The sequence below is a fragment of the Sceloporus occidentalis genome, unplaced genomic scaffold, assembly GCF_023333645.1.
Source record: "Sceloporus occidentalis isolate IW3139 unplaced genomic scaffold, rSceOcc1.0.p SCAF_2, whole genome shotgun sequence".
In the NCBI taxonomy this organism is placed as follows: Eukaryota; Metazoa; Chordata; class Lepidosauria; order Squamata; family Phrynosomatidae; genus Sceloporus; species Sceloporus occidentalis.
In genome coordinates, this window is record NW_028316982.1 from 10719723 (window position 1) to 10733336 (window position 13614).

The window sequence follows — 13614 nt, forward strand, 5'->3', positions numbered from 1 at the left end:
GAAGTTGTTTCCAACTCATGATGGCCCTAAGGTGAACCTATCATAGAGCTTTCTTGGCAAGATTTGTTCACATGGGTTTTGCCATTGCCCTCCCCTGAAGTTGAGAGCATATGACTTGCCCAAGATCACCTTGTGGGTTTCATGGATGAGTCGAGAATCAAACCCTGGTCTTCAGAGTCACAGTCCAACACTCAAACTGCTACGTTGTGCTAGCTAACAACTTTTATTAGCCTGCCAAAAGGCTAGTGATATGTGTTACTATATTGGCTAGTAAAAAAAAAAAAATGCAATTGCTTTTCACAAAGAAGAGTTGTAGAGCAGTAACAGAGCAACCCATCAACTGCTTCCAGGCTGGTTATACTGGAAAGCAATCTCTCCTTATTGTGCCAACCACCTCACTCAACTTGCCTGTGTTGAATTCCTGACTGCCTATGCCTACCAAATGAATTGTCAAATGCAAGACAGCTCTAGGTTGCTGAAATTCTTGTTGTCACACCTTTAATATGCTAAAACCTAGACTTTGTCCCAAAGTCATAAGATACTAACTTGTAGCTACACGTCAGGCCTCCAATTATGAAGTCGGGAAGAACGCCTTGCATCAGCTTTGTCCTTACCTTCTCACACAACTTTCACACAAACCACTATGTACATAAACATGGGGTATGCAGAAATGAAAAAGGCCCTAGATTTCCATACTAACACTGAGCAGTATCTGGCAAACAACTTTATAAGGCAGGAAAGAATGGAGAGGAGAAAAAGTAAATTCCTTTCTGAAAGCAAGATCTCAAGCAAGTCTAGTTCTTCCCTCCTCAAATTAGCTCTACACTTTAGCTAATTGGTTACTGTCTGCCTTCAAGTCATTTTTTACTTATGGCGACTCAAAGGCTCTAAGGTGACTCTAAGGCTAGCATGGTGTTTTCTTGGCAAGTTTCTTCCAAGAGGGTTTGCCATTGCCATTCTCCAAAGTTGATTGTATGTGACCTGACCAGTGGGTTTCATGGCCAAACTGGGAATTGAACCCTGGTCTCCAGAGTCGTAGTCCATCACTCAAACCACTATGCCATGCCAAAATCCCAAGGCTTTTTGCGATTTGTTATCTTACACTTCAAATCACTTAACAATCGTGTTTTTATCTTCTTAACTGTTCTACAGCCCAAACCTGAACATGTTAATTCAGAAGTCGCACTGTTTTCAACAAAAAATACTTTTAAGCATGACCAGGACTGCAATCCAAATCACTTGAATAAGCCAGCCCTACAAAACTGTTAGTTGTTTCTGCATACTGTCTTTCAAAGATACTTGAAGAATCTTGAAATCTCATCAATTTCACAAGCATTACTTAAGATATACTGACTATCCACACATATGAATCATATAAATGACTCAAAACATGTCTGAACTACAGCACATTGCTCTACAAGTAAAGAACATCTATAAGCACAAAACCTCGCTACTATGGAAGTATCCAAATTCTTTTGTTTCAACTGAATTCCTAACAACAAACATTGTTCCGTGTATCAACTGGTAGTACGCAGAACGTACACCACAGGAAACTATTGATTATTAACATTACAAATAATTTATTTGAACATTCTTACATGGCATAGAGAAGTAGGGATTTATACTAGTGTCAAGAAGTATCTCTAGTTAAAGGTAATAGGAAAGACAGCTCTAAAAAGTCCCAGAGAACTGTTGTAAAATCAGACAGAAAACAGAATGGAGAAGCAGCCCAACCACAACAAAAAAAGCATCCATGAATGTTTTTTTGTGGGTTTTTCGGGCTATGTGGCCATGTTCCAGAAACGTTTCTTTCTGACGTTTCGCCAGCATCTGTGGTTGGCATCTTCAGAGAATGCTTTGCCTGGAAAAAGTTGTGTGTGTGTGTGTGTGTACGCGCGCGAGCACACACTGTGAGAGCCTGGGAATGCAGGAGTGATTTGCATGTGTATTGTTTTGTGCTGATGGCCGGCCTCAGGCTGAGAGGCTAATGCAAAAGAGGATTAATGTCTGCTAATTGGTGATCATTATCTGCTGGGAAAGCCCCTGACTCTAAATGGTTTCCCATTTGCATTTGCTGAGACCTTATTTTGCTATTCCTCAGGACTGGTAGCCAAATTTTGTTCACTTTAAGGGTTTCTTCTTTCCGGTTGAAATTATCCAGATGTTTGTGGATCTCAATGGCTTCCCTGTGCATCCTGACATGGTAGTGGTTGGCATGGTCCAGAACCTCAGTGTTTTCAAACAGTATTTTATGCCCAGAATGGTTTGTGGCATGTTCTGCTACTGCTGATTTTTCTGGCTGGCCCAGTCTGCAGTGTCTCTCATGTTCCTTGATTCTTGTTTGTACACTGCGTTTGGTGGTCCCTATGTAGACTTGTCTGCAGCTGCATGGTATGCGGTAAACTCCTGCAGCTGTGAGAGGGTCTCTCTGGTCCTTGGCTGAGCAAAGCATTTGCTGGATTTTCTTCATCGGTTTTAAACCATTTGAAGGTTATGCTTCCTTACCACTTTGCCTATTCTGTCTGTGACTCCTTTGATGTATGGTAAAAATACCTTCCCTTTGGGTGGCTGCTTGTCTTCACTTCTCTGGGTTTTCCTGGGCCTGGCAGCCCTTCTGATGTCTGAGCTGGAATAACCACCAGCCTGTAGAGCCCGGTCCAAGTGTTGCAGTTCATCTTCCAAGAAGTGGGGTTCACAGATGCGTTTTGCTCGGTCTACCAGTGTTTTGATTGTGCTTCTTTTTTGTCCTGGGTGATGGTTGGAGTTCTTGTGAAGGTATCGGTCTGTATGTGTGGATTTTCTGTATACTATGTGACCCAAACGTTGGTTCGGTTTGCGGATGACTAGGACATCCAAGAATGGCAGTGTTCCTTCCTTTTCTTTTTCCATAGTGAATTGGATGTTGGGGTGGATGTTGTTCAGATGGTTCAGAAACACAGCCAGATCTTTTTCTCCATGGCTCCAAATGGTGAAAGTGTCATCCACGTATTGGAACCAAGTTGTGGGCTTTTTCGGTGCTGTTTCCAGGGCTTGCTCTTCAAAGTGTTCCATGTAAAAGTTTGCTATCACTGGGCTTAGAGGGCTTCCCATTGCTACTCCATCTCTCTGTTCGTAGAATCCATTGTCCCACTGGAAATAGCTTGTGGTGAGGCAATGTTCGAAGAGGGCTGTGATATCTTCTGGAAAAATCTGTCGGATGAGTATCATGGTGTCCATTATGGAAACTTTGGTGAACAGGGAGACCACATCAAAGCTGATTAATATGTCTCCAGGTTTTAGTTCAAGGTTATTGATTTTCCTATGAAGTGAGCTGAGTCCTTGATGTAGTGGGGGTTCTGCCCTATATGGGTTTGTAACTGTGTGGCCAGAAACTTGGCCAAGTCATATGTGGGGGATCCAATAGCACTCACTATGGGTCAGAGTGGAATGGAATCCTTGTGGATCTTGGGAAGTCCATAGAGTAAAAAAACAATATTTGCTCTCAGCAAAGCAAACCTCAGGCAAACTTCTTCAGACACAAGAATAGCCCTAATAAATCAGCCCAAATGTCAATATAGTTCAAAATCCTATTTCCTACAATGGCCAACAAGATACATCTCATAAAGTCCACAAGCAGGATAGCTGTCTCCAACTCTCGCACCTCAGCAGGGGACATCCAGCGGCATAGTGCTTCTGAAAATCAAGATCACACAGAACTGACACCCTTCAATTCCATGAGTATGCCCAATTCCCTTTAAAGACAGCTAAGGCAGTAGCCATCACCACACCCCTGTGGCAGCAAGTTTCAGAAATTCAAATGTGCTGTATGAAACAAATACTTCCTTTTTTCTGTCCTGAATCTCCTACCAGTCAGTTTCACTGGATGACCCTGGGTCCTAGTATGACAAAATAATATGGCTGTGAGTTCTAACACTTCCTTGAATGCAAGTTGCACACAAAATCTTTGACTATTTCTTAAACAAAACACCGAGAGACCCCCTGCTCTCACATGCACTTCCATGAAAACATAGAAGTCCCTGCCCTTGACAAAGACATGCAAAAAAGTCTTTCTGATTAAACTTCTTTCATGTGTCCTGAGAGAGTTCCTGAGCAGAAAAAGGAAACTGGAAAGGAATTCAGTCCTCCTATCTTCAGCCCTTCACCTGACAAAAGTACCACGGTGCCCTTGAGATGTGTTGGGACTACAGCACACACCAGCTGGGGGATTGTGGAAGATGCAGTCCAACACATCTCAAGGGCATCAAATGAGGAAAGGCTGCAATGCATTGCAGCTTAGCTCTTTCTTCCTGAACATCAATGCACCCCTTCTCCCCAGCACACCTGAAAGCTCACTTTTTCTCTTAAGAAAAAAAAATGTAATCCTCAACTGCACCATGCTTAGACACCACGGCCGCTGAGAGAAATTTTGCGAGGTAAAACAGGACTGCTTTGGGGCCCAAAGGGGTGGGGAGCCCCTCAAAATTGAGGATTTAATGGATCAAATGGACCTTACATTCCCAAATAAGTCTTCTGAATAAAGATAATGGGTATGACATGAAATTTTAATGTTGTAGTTGCTCCTTCTTTATAGAAAATTATGCTTATGATAAAATATGAACTTTTGGCGCATGATTGTGAAAGCATAATTGGACATGATGGTTAATCTTAAACCAACCTAGTTTAAATTAGCCAACCCTGGCTAACCTTTAGTAATGCAATGGAACAGAGCTGTAAAGTTGCTTTGTTTTGGTAGGAGGGGCCATCAGAAATTCAGTCCCTTCCCGGACTTTTCAGACCTTGGACCAATGTATTGGCGGAATACCTCTCTTATGGGCCCTGCTGGGCACATTTAAAATTATTACTTCTTATCAATCCCTAATTCTTTATGTATCCTTTCCTGCTCATCAAAGAGTTCTTCAATATCAAATGCTAGGTTCTAAATTCTGTGGACACAAGGACCCAAATCCAATTCTTATACCAACTCAAATAGATGCATTTAATCAATGGGATTTTCAATACGAGAATTTATTCAATATATTCACTCTTGCTGGTGAGCCCCCTCAAGTAATTTCCAATTTACGGCGACCTTATCATGGGGTTTTCTTGGCAAGATTTGTTCACAGTGGGTTGCCTTTGCCCTCCTCTGAGGCTCAGAGTAAGGTCATCTAGTGGGTTTCCATGGACAAGCAGGGATTTGAACCCTGTTCTCAGCAGTCCTAGTCCAACAATCAAATCACTCCCTCTGAATGGGACTAAATAGACTTTGTCCAAGGAATTTTTACTGCCACTACCACTATCTTCATCATCATCAGCGTGAGTATATTGCTTCTCCTGCTCCAAAATGCACTTTACACCAAAGAAATAACATATATTGCTTTTCTCCAGACATCCCATTTTGAAGGAATTAATTGCTGCTTCCTTTCCTCATCCTCAACACCAACTGCCCCATAATGATAAGGTTCTCCAAATCACAATCTGGCGAAGGCCCTTACATCCCCAAGAGAAAGTTCATCCCACTGTTTCCTGGAGAACTGAGTTTTACATATCTCAACATTAAACTCCTGAATTACTTTGCATGATTTACCATTTTTAAACAGCTGGAAAACTATTGTTCACTCTTACTTCACAGCAAATATAAAAAAGCATAGTTTTCCATATGTGGTTGGACTACAACCTCTAGTATTCCTCACCATTGTCTATGCTGCCTTGGCCTACCAGAGTTGCAGTCCAACCACTTCTGGAGGGCCAAATAGTTCCCATCCCTGCTTTACTGAGCTTCCTTCAGAACAGGGTAAATCATGCAAGGGAACTGAGGGTTTCCCACAGGGCAAGCAGGTGTTGACACATGTCAAGGCAAGTGCTCCACCAAACAGTGAATACTGGGAGCTGCACTCCAACCACATCAGAAGGGCTGCCCAATTCCCATCCTTGCATTAAGAAAGAGGTAGCAAAAGGTAGATTGTGATTTACTGACAGCTCTGGAGTCAGGTGGCAAAGATTTCCAAGTGTTTAACTACGATAGCACTTATAATGCGGATACAAAGAAAGGAAGGAGTGAGATGTGGAAGATTTTTCTGCAGAGGAGCACAGTTCAGTTCTGGTGCTTGAAATGGCCTCCTGAGTCCAGAATTTTTCTTTCATTTAAGTGTATGGGTTTTACACCTGAGTGGACCTCTGGTTTCTAAAACAAGTTGGTTCTACCTTATCCAGAATTCCAAATTACTCCAAAAACTAAACATTTTTTCATGGATGGCTAAGACAGCAACACCTTTCACAGAATCATAGAATTGGAAGAAATGTGGTTCATCTGGGTCCTGGAGGCTTAAGTTCCTTTAGAATAACCAGGTTTTCCTTTACTACCTTTGCTTTCTGCTGGTGTAAATAAACTTTACTTCATGCATAAAATTATTTTTAAAATCTTGTATAAAAATTACCTTCAGACTATGTATAAGGTGTATATGAAACATAAAAATGAATTTTGTGTTTACATTTGGGTTCCACTTCCAAGAGTTTTCATTATGTATATGCAAACATTCCAAAATCCAAAATTATCCATATCAATAGCTGAGGTAGTGACACCTTGGCTTTCTGATGGCTCAATGAACACAGACTTCATAGTGACACCTTTGTTTTCTGGTGGTTCAATGCACACAAATTTTGCTCCATGCACAAAATTAGGTTTAAATATTGCATAAAATTACCTTCAGGCTATGTGTATAAGGTGTACAGTGGGCCCTTGGCATCCGTTGCGTTTTGGCTCCAAGACTCCGAGGGGAATACCAAAATCAGTGGATACTCAAGTCCAATGTCATAGTAAAAATACAATGGCATAGTAAAATGGTATCCCTAATATAAAATGGCAAAATCAGTGTTTGCTGTTTGGAATTTATACTTTTTTAATACAGTATTTTCAATCTACGAATGCTTGAATCTACGGATAAACAATCTGTGAATACGGAGGACCAACTGTATATGAAATATAAAATGAATTTCATGTTTAGACTTGGGTCCCATCTCATTATGTAAATGTAAATATTCCAAAATCCAAAAAAGATCTGAAATTCAAAATACTTGCGATCCAAAGCATTTTGGATAAGGAATGCTCCAACCTGTACCTGACTTTAAACAAACAAACAAAAAACAGAATAAAACAAAAACCTCAGGTAGATCCAAAAAAGCTGAAGTCTGCCCATACCTTCGGTACAGTACCGACTCACCCCCTCCAAACTGGTACTTGGTGTTGTTGTTTTGTGTGCCTTCAAATCGTTTCTGACTCATGGCAACCCTAAGGCAATTTCCCCCAAAAATATTCCAAAAAAAAGTATAAATCCCAAACAAAACAAAAATTTAAAAAATAAGCTGTGACTCAGAATTGCTAGGCCTTAGGAAGAAGAGCTCAAAACTAAAACCCACACCACTCTCATTTGTAGGGTGGATCATTCTCTTCTCCCCACTGATCTGCAGCAGTGTTTCACAGGCCTCTTCTGTCTTTTATCTCCAAAATCATTCCTTTCTCCCTTGCTTCCCATTTAATACAAGGGACATCATTTTGCTATGCGTTATCTGGGAGAGACCTCAAGGACCATCCAGTCCAACCCCCTGACATACAGGAACTCTCAATCAAAGCATCCCCTTTAAACTTCCAGCCTCTGTTTAAAGACCGCCAAGGAAGGAGACACCACTACACTCCAAGGAAGAGTGTTCCACTGTCAAACATCCCTTTCTGTCAGGACGTTCCTCCTAATGTTGAAGTGGAATCTCTTTTTTTGTAGTTTGCATCCATTGTTCCATGTTCTAGTCTCTGGAGCAGCAGAAAACAAGCTTGCTCCCTCCTCAATATGACATCCCTTCAAATATTTAAACAGGGCTATCATATCACCTCTTAATCTTCTCTTTTCCAGGCTAAATATTCCCAGCTCCCTGAGTCGTTCCTCATAGGGCATGGTTTCCAGACCCTTCACCATTTTAGTCGCCCTCCGTTGGAAACACACTCCAGTTTCTCAACATCCTTTTTGAACCGTGGTGCCCAGAACTGGACACATTATTCCAGGTGGGGCCTGACCTAAGTAGAATAGAGTGGCACTATTACTTCCCTTGATCTAGACATGATACTTCTATTGATGCAGCCTAAAATCGTATTTGCCTTTTTAGCTGCCACATTGCACTGTTGACTCATGTTCAACTTGTGGTCTACTTGGACTCCTAGATCCCTTTCACATGTGGTCTCCATAAGCAAACTTAGAGAAATACGGGGGGTGATCGCATGGTCAGGAATACTAAAGGAGAAGGGAGTTCAGGATGGATGGGAGTTTCTCAAAAGGGAGATACAGTACTGAAGGCACAATTTAGGCGTAGAGGTTAAATGCCTGTAGTGCAGCTACTCACTCTAAAACGGTTCCAGTGAGGAAGAAAAGTAGAAGGTGTCTCAAGAAACCAGGATGGATGACTAAGGAACTTCCAACTGTGCATTTCATTTTTCAATGCTAAGTGCAGTACCTTACATTTCTCCCTGTTGAATTTCATTCTGTTATTTTGGCAAACAGCTTTCTAGTCTATTAAGGTCGGTTTGAATTTTGATCCTGGCATCTGGGGTATTAGCTACTCCTCCTAATTTGGTGTCATCTACAAATTGGATAAGTATGCCCCCAGATATTTCTCGAGATCTGGACACTAAGCATCCACAGACTGAAAATATTTTTTAAAATATATATATATATAAATTCCAAATAGCAACCCTTGACTTTGCCATTTTATATAAAGGAGACCATTTTGCTATGCCATTATATTTAAAGGGACTTGAGCATCCATGGATTCTGTTATCCATTGGAGGAGGGGATCCTGGGAGCCAAACCCCAAAGTCCCACTGTAACGCGTTACAGCTAATCCCCTCCCATTTTGTATCATGTACCACTCAGCCCACTTGATCATTTTATTATTAACAATTTATTTTAATTGACTTTTTTATTGTAATTAGTTACTTTTTTAGAGGGGAAGACAGGGATATTATATGTACAACGTATTGTATACTGGACTGATTTTTAGACGTAAGCCACTTCAATTGTTTGCCAATTGAAAAGCTGGGTATAAATAACGTTTTATTATATATACACACACATATACATATATATATATATATACAAATATATGTATATGTATGAAATAAATATGTTACATTTATTCTCTATTATATATTTATACATAATATATGTAAATATATATTATATTTTACATATATATAATATATATCTATAAATATATTTTATATACATGAAATAGGTATACTGCATTATTATATATTATATATGTATATATTAATATATGTTATATTTTTGCAAATATTATATATATATATATTATAATATATAATAAACATATTAAATCTATTACTACATATAATATATTTATATATAATATATGTAAATATATATTATATTTTACATATATAATATATATTTACAATGATATATATACATCAGTATATTACATTTATTATATTTAATATATTAATCTATGTTATAAATTTAGAATTTTATATATATGATATATTTATTATAATTAATATAATATATATAATAAATATTTACAAATATTATACATATATAATAAATATATTACATTGGTTATGTTATATATTTATACATATAATATATATATATATATACACACACACACACACACACATTCTGTAAAGACTCACATATTTATAGGTTTAAATAATATATGTTAATAATATATATCTTGATTATTATTATTATTATTATTATTAATGAGTGAAGCAGTTGCTTTTTGCAGCAGTGATCTGGAACAGTAGTACTGTGGCTTGTTTCTACGGTTCCTGGCTATCATTCCCCACTTTCTATCATAAAGGGGCAAAGGGGGGGGGGACAGTTATTGATTCCTAGGTTCATCATTTCTAGTGGTGCAGCTTAGAATCGCCTTGGCTGCATTGGCTGCAGCATGACAGAGGATGCCTCACAGAGGAGTCTGGGGTCGAAAGCCCTCCCTCCTTCCCCAGGGACAGAGGCACACCCTGGTAAGAAGAAGGCCCACTCCCATGAGGCCATTGGGGGGGGGGAGTGAAGAGCTAGGCCCCAAAGCCTTTAGCCCCTCCGCCCCAAGAGAGAAAGGAAGGCAAACAGACAGGACCCCGCCCCCTCCCCTTCCCCTTCCCCTTCCGCCCCTACCTCTGGCGCTCGGCGCATCCCGGCCACAGAGAGGGGCCTTCCCCCCTTTCTCCTCCTCGGCCTCTCTTTCCCTCAGACGGCCCCCGAAGGCGGCAGCAGCGTCGGTTCCGCCTCACGTGGTCCGCTCGCTCGGGCTCCTGCTGCTGCTTCAACCCACACGGCGGCAAAGACCGGCCCAAGGCCTCCTACGTCATCTCCCCGCGACCGGGCCTCCCGAGCGACGCTTCCTTCGTGGCGCCCTTCTGCGCATGCTCCCTTTCCCTCACTGGTCTGAAGGCAAGGAGGGAGGCTACGTCACGTGACGGGATTCCAGGGGCAACAGTCACCAGAGCAATAGAAGGGCAGTCAGTGCTCTCTCTCCTCCTCATTATTCAAACCTATGCATGCGTGGGTCTTTGCAGAATACATGTAAATGTCTCTCTCTCTCTCTCTCTATATATATATATATATATATGTATGTGTATGTGTATCTGTAAATATATATTATATATGTGTATATATATATATATATATATATATATAATAAGTGTAATATATAAAAGTAAATGTATTCTATATATTTATGCATATGATATATATACATCATGTAATAGATTATATATATGTATTATATATTATATATATGTAAATATATGATAATTACATATATATATATAATCTGTATAAATTATATATATTGTATATTTATACATTTTATATATATATATTTGAAAATGTATGTTATGTATATGTAATATATAAGAAGTGTTATATATTTGTTATATATATGTAAATATATATTATATATGTAAATATATGGGTCTTTACAGAATAAAACAGGAACTGTTTCTCTTGTTAACGATGAACCATCTCAGGGCCAAGACAGAATCATGGAGTAGGAAGAGACCGCAAGAGCCATCCAGTCCAGCCCCATTCTGCCATGCAGGAACTCTCAGTCAAAGCATCCCTGAGAGATGGCCATCAACCTCTGCTTAAAGACCTCCAAGGAAGGAGACTCCACTACTCTGAGGGAATCATAGAATCATAATTATAATTATATACTCAGAATTATAGAGATGGAAGAGACTTCAAAGACCATCAAGCCCAACCCCATTCTGCCATGCAGGAACTCTCAGTCAAAGCATCCCTGAGAAATGGTCATGCCGCTTCTTTTTAAAGACCTCCGAAGAAGGAGACTCCACCACACTCCAAGGGAATCCTAGAATCATAGAATTGGAAGAGACCACAAGGGGAATCCAGTCCAGAAGGGGTTTGCCATTGCCTTCCCCTGAGGCTGAGAGCATGTGACTTACCCAAGGTCACGCAGTGGGTTTTATGACTGAGCGGGAATCAAACCCTGGTCTCCAGAGTTGTAGTCCAACATTCAAATCACTCTGGGCTTTAGCACACAGGGGTTTTTGTAGTTCTGATCCGACCTGACTGCAGGTCCAACGATGCAAATTCACACGATATTGTGATCTATTATCACATGTGATTTCCGCAGTGATTCCAAAGTGACTCCTCATTTTGATGAATTCGGTAACAAGCGAATTCACAAAGTTGCTTCCAAGCTCACTTCAATTTCACTCCGAATTGGTCTGGTGTGGAATGCAACTCTGCCTCTGTCCTGGTCAGGGCCGGCTCTAGGTATTTTGCCACCCTTGGCGAGAAATATTTTGGCACCCCTGTTGCCCCTCATAATTATTTTCACTCCTTGATTTTCGCTGTTTCGTTTGTTAAAGCTAAACATGACATAATACTTAAGCCTTATACAGACAGGCCAAAATAAAGCTGCTTCGGGTCACTTTGGAGGTATGGCGTTTCAATGATGCATGCATCCTAAGAGTCTGGAAGCTGCACTCCGGTCCTTAGGACTGGAGCATGGCTTTGGTGTGGCTTCTGGACTCTTAGGACGCATGTATCATTTAAATAGCATACTTGCAAAGTGACTCAAAGCAGCTTTATTTTGCCCTGTCTGTATCGGGCCTTAGATTCCAATCTTTCATCAGTATTGAGAATTAGTCAAAAAGCCAATTAGATTTTTACAGGTTAAAGACTTATTCACTCCTGTGATATTTGGAATGGAGACTAATGCACACATTCCTTTTGCAAGACGGAAGCATTATTCATTCTAATGATGTGGAAAAATCTGGGTTCTATCCCCATTAATTTATGGGATAATAGTGGTCCATCTATGACCCCTAAAAACTAAAAATCTTCACCCAAGGGGCAGAAAAGGGTGTGACAAGAAAGAGAGGAAAACCAGTAGGGTCACCAGGTGAGAGGACCAGGGCTGCTGCCACACTGCGGAATTAATGCAGTTTGACACCACTGTAGCTACCTTTGGCTCCCATGGTGACCAGCTGTCCTAACTGCAAAGGAGAAGGCACCGCAAAATGTAGAGCTTTCAAGTAAAATGGAGGACATGACCAGGGAAAAGCTGAAACCCCTCATATAAATATAAATTCATGCTTCTTAGTGATGCTCAAAAGGGAGGACATTTTTGGAATTCCTCCTGGACAGAAGACTGAAATGTAAGATAAACCCCAGAAAAAGAGGACATCTGGTCATCCTGCTGGTTCAGTGCTATGGAGCCCTGGGATTTGTAGTTTCTTGTGGCTCCACTGCTGTCTGACTGAGAAGGCGAATTCTCCTCCAAAAATCCAAATCCCAGGATTCCATAGCATGGCGCCAGAGCAGTTAAAGTGGTGTCAAATTGCATTACTTCTGCAGTGTAGATGCAGCCTATGAAAAAAGGATGGGAATGGCTCCAGGGTGAGAAAGAAAAGACACATAGTAGGCACAACCACCAAGAGTGGCAAGCCACACTCTCTCAGCCTCAGAGGAAGGCCATGGCAAACCCTCTCTGAACTCATATTGCCAAGAAAACCCCATTGGAGGGTTTGCCTCAGGGCAGGACAAACCTCCTCCTCTTCCAGGACTTGTCCTCCATTCCAACCTTCTGTCCAGGAGGTATTCTAAAACATCCTCCATTTTGAGCATGACTAAGAAGCATGCATTTACATTTCTAGGAGTGTTTGGATCTTTTTTTGTGTCCTGCCCTCCATTTTTCTTGAATGTCTTCCATTTTGTGGTGCCTTCCTTTGCAATGAAGACATCTGGGAAGAAGACCAAGCTTTTAAAGTAGATTGTTGGAGCCAGTGTAGACTAGTTGTTTGAGGCTGGACTATGACTCTGGGTTCAAATCTCAGCTGGGCCATGGAAACCCACTGGGTGGTGGCATCACACTCTCTCAGCCTCAGAGGAAGGCCATGGTGAGCCTCCTCTGAACAAACCTTGCCAAGGAAACCCCATGAGAGGGTGGCCAGGAGGCAGAAAGGACTTCAGGACACACAGCAGTAAACAACAACAACCAGGGGGTCAAGGAATCAGAGAAAGGGTGAGTGGGAAGGGAGGCAAAGGTGGGTGGATAGGGAAGAATAGGGCCAAAGTCCTGGAAGGAGGAAGGAGT

At 40.9% G+C, this 13614-nt stretch overlaps 1 protein-coding gene across 1 annotated transcript in view; it reads right to left on the bottom strand.

The window, feature by feature from the left end:
- The window catches only part of LOC149317956 (sentrin-specific protease 5-like), a 57065-nt gene extending 46681 nt beyond the window's left edge, over window positions 1-10384 (bottom strand). The window contains exon 1 of the mRNA XM_089508730.1: window positions 10164-10384. The gene's annotated coding sequence lies outside the window, so the exon portion shown is untranslated. The remainder of the gene's footprint in view (window positions 1-10163) is intronic.
- Window positions 10385-13614: the final 3230 nt, after the last annotated feature.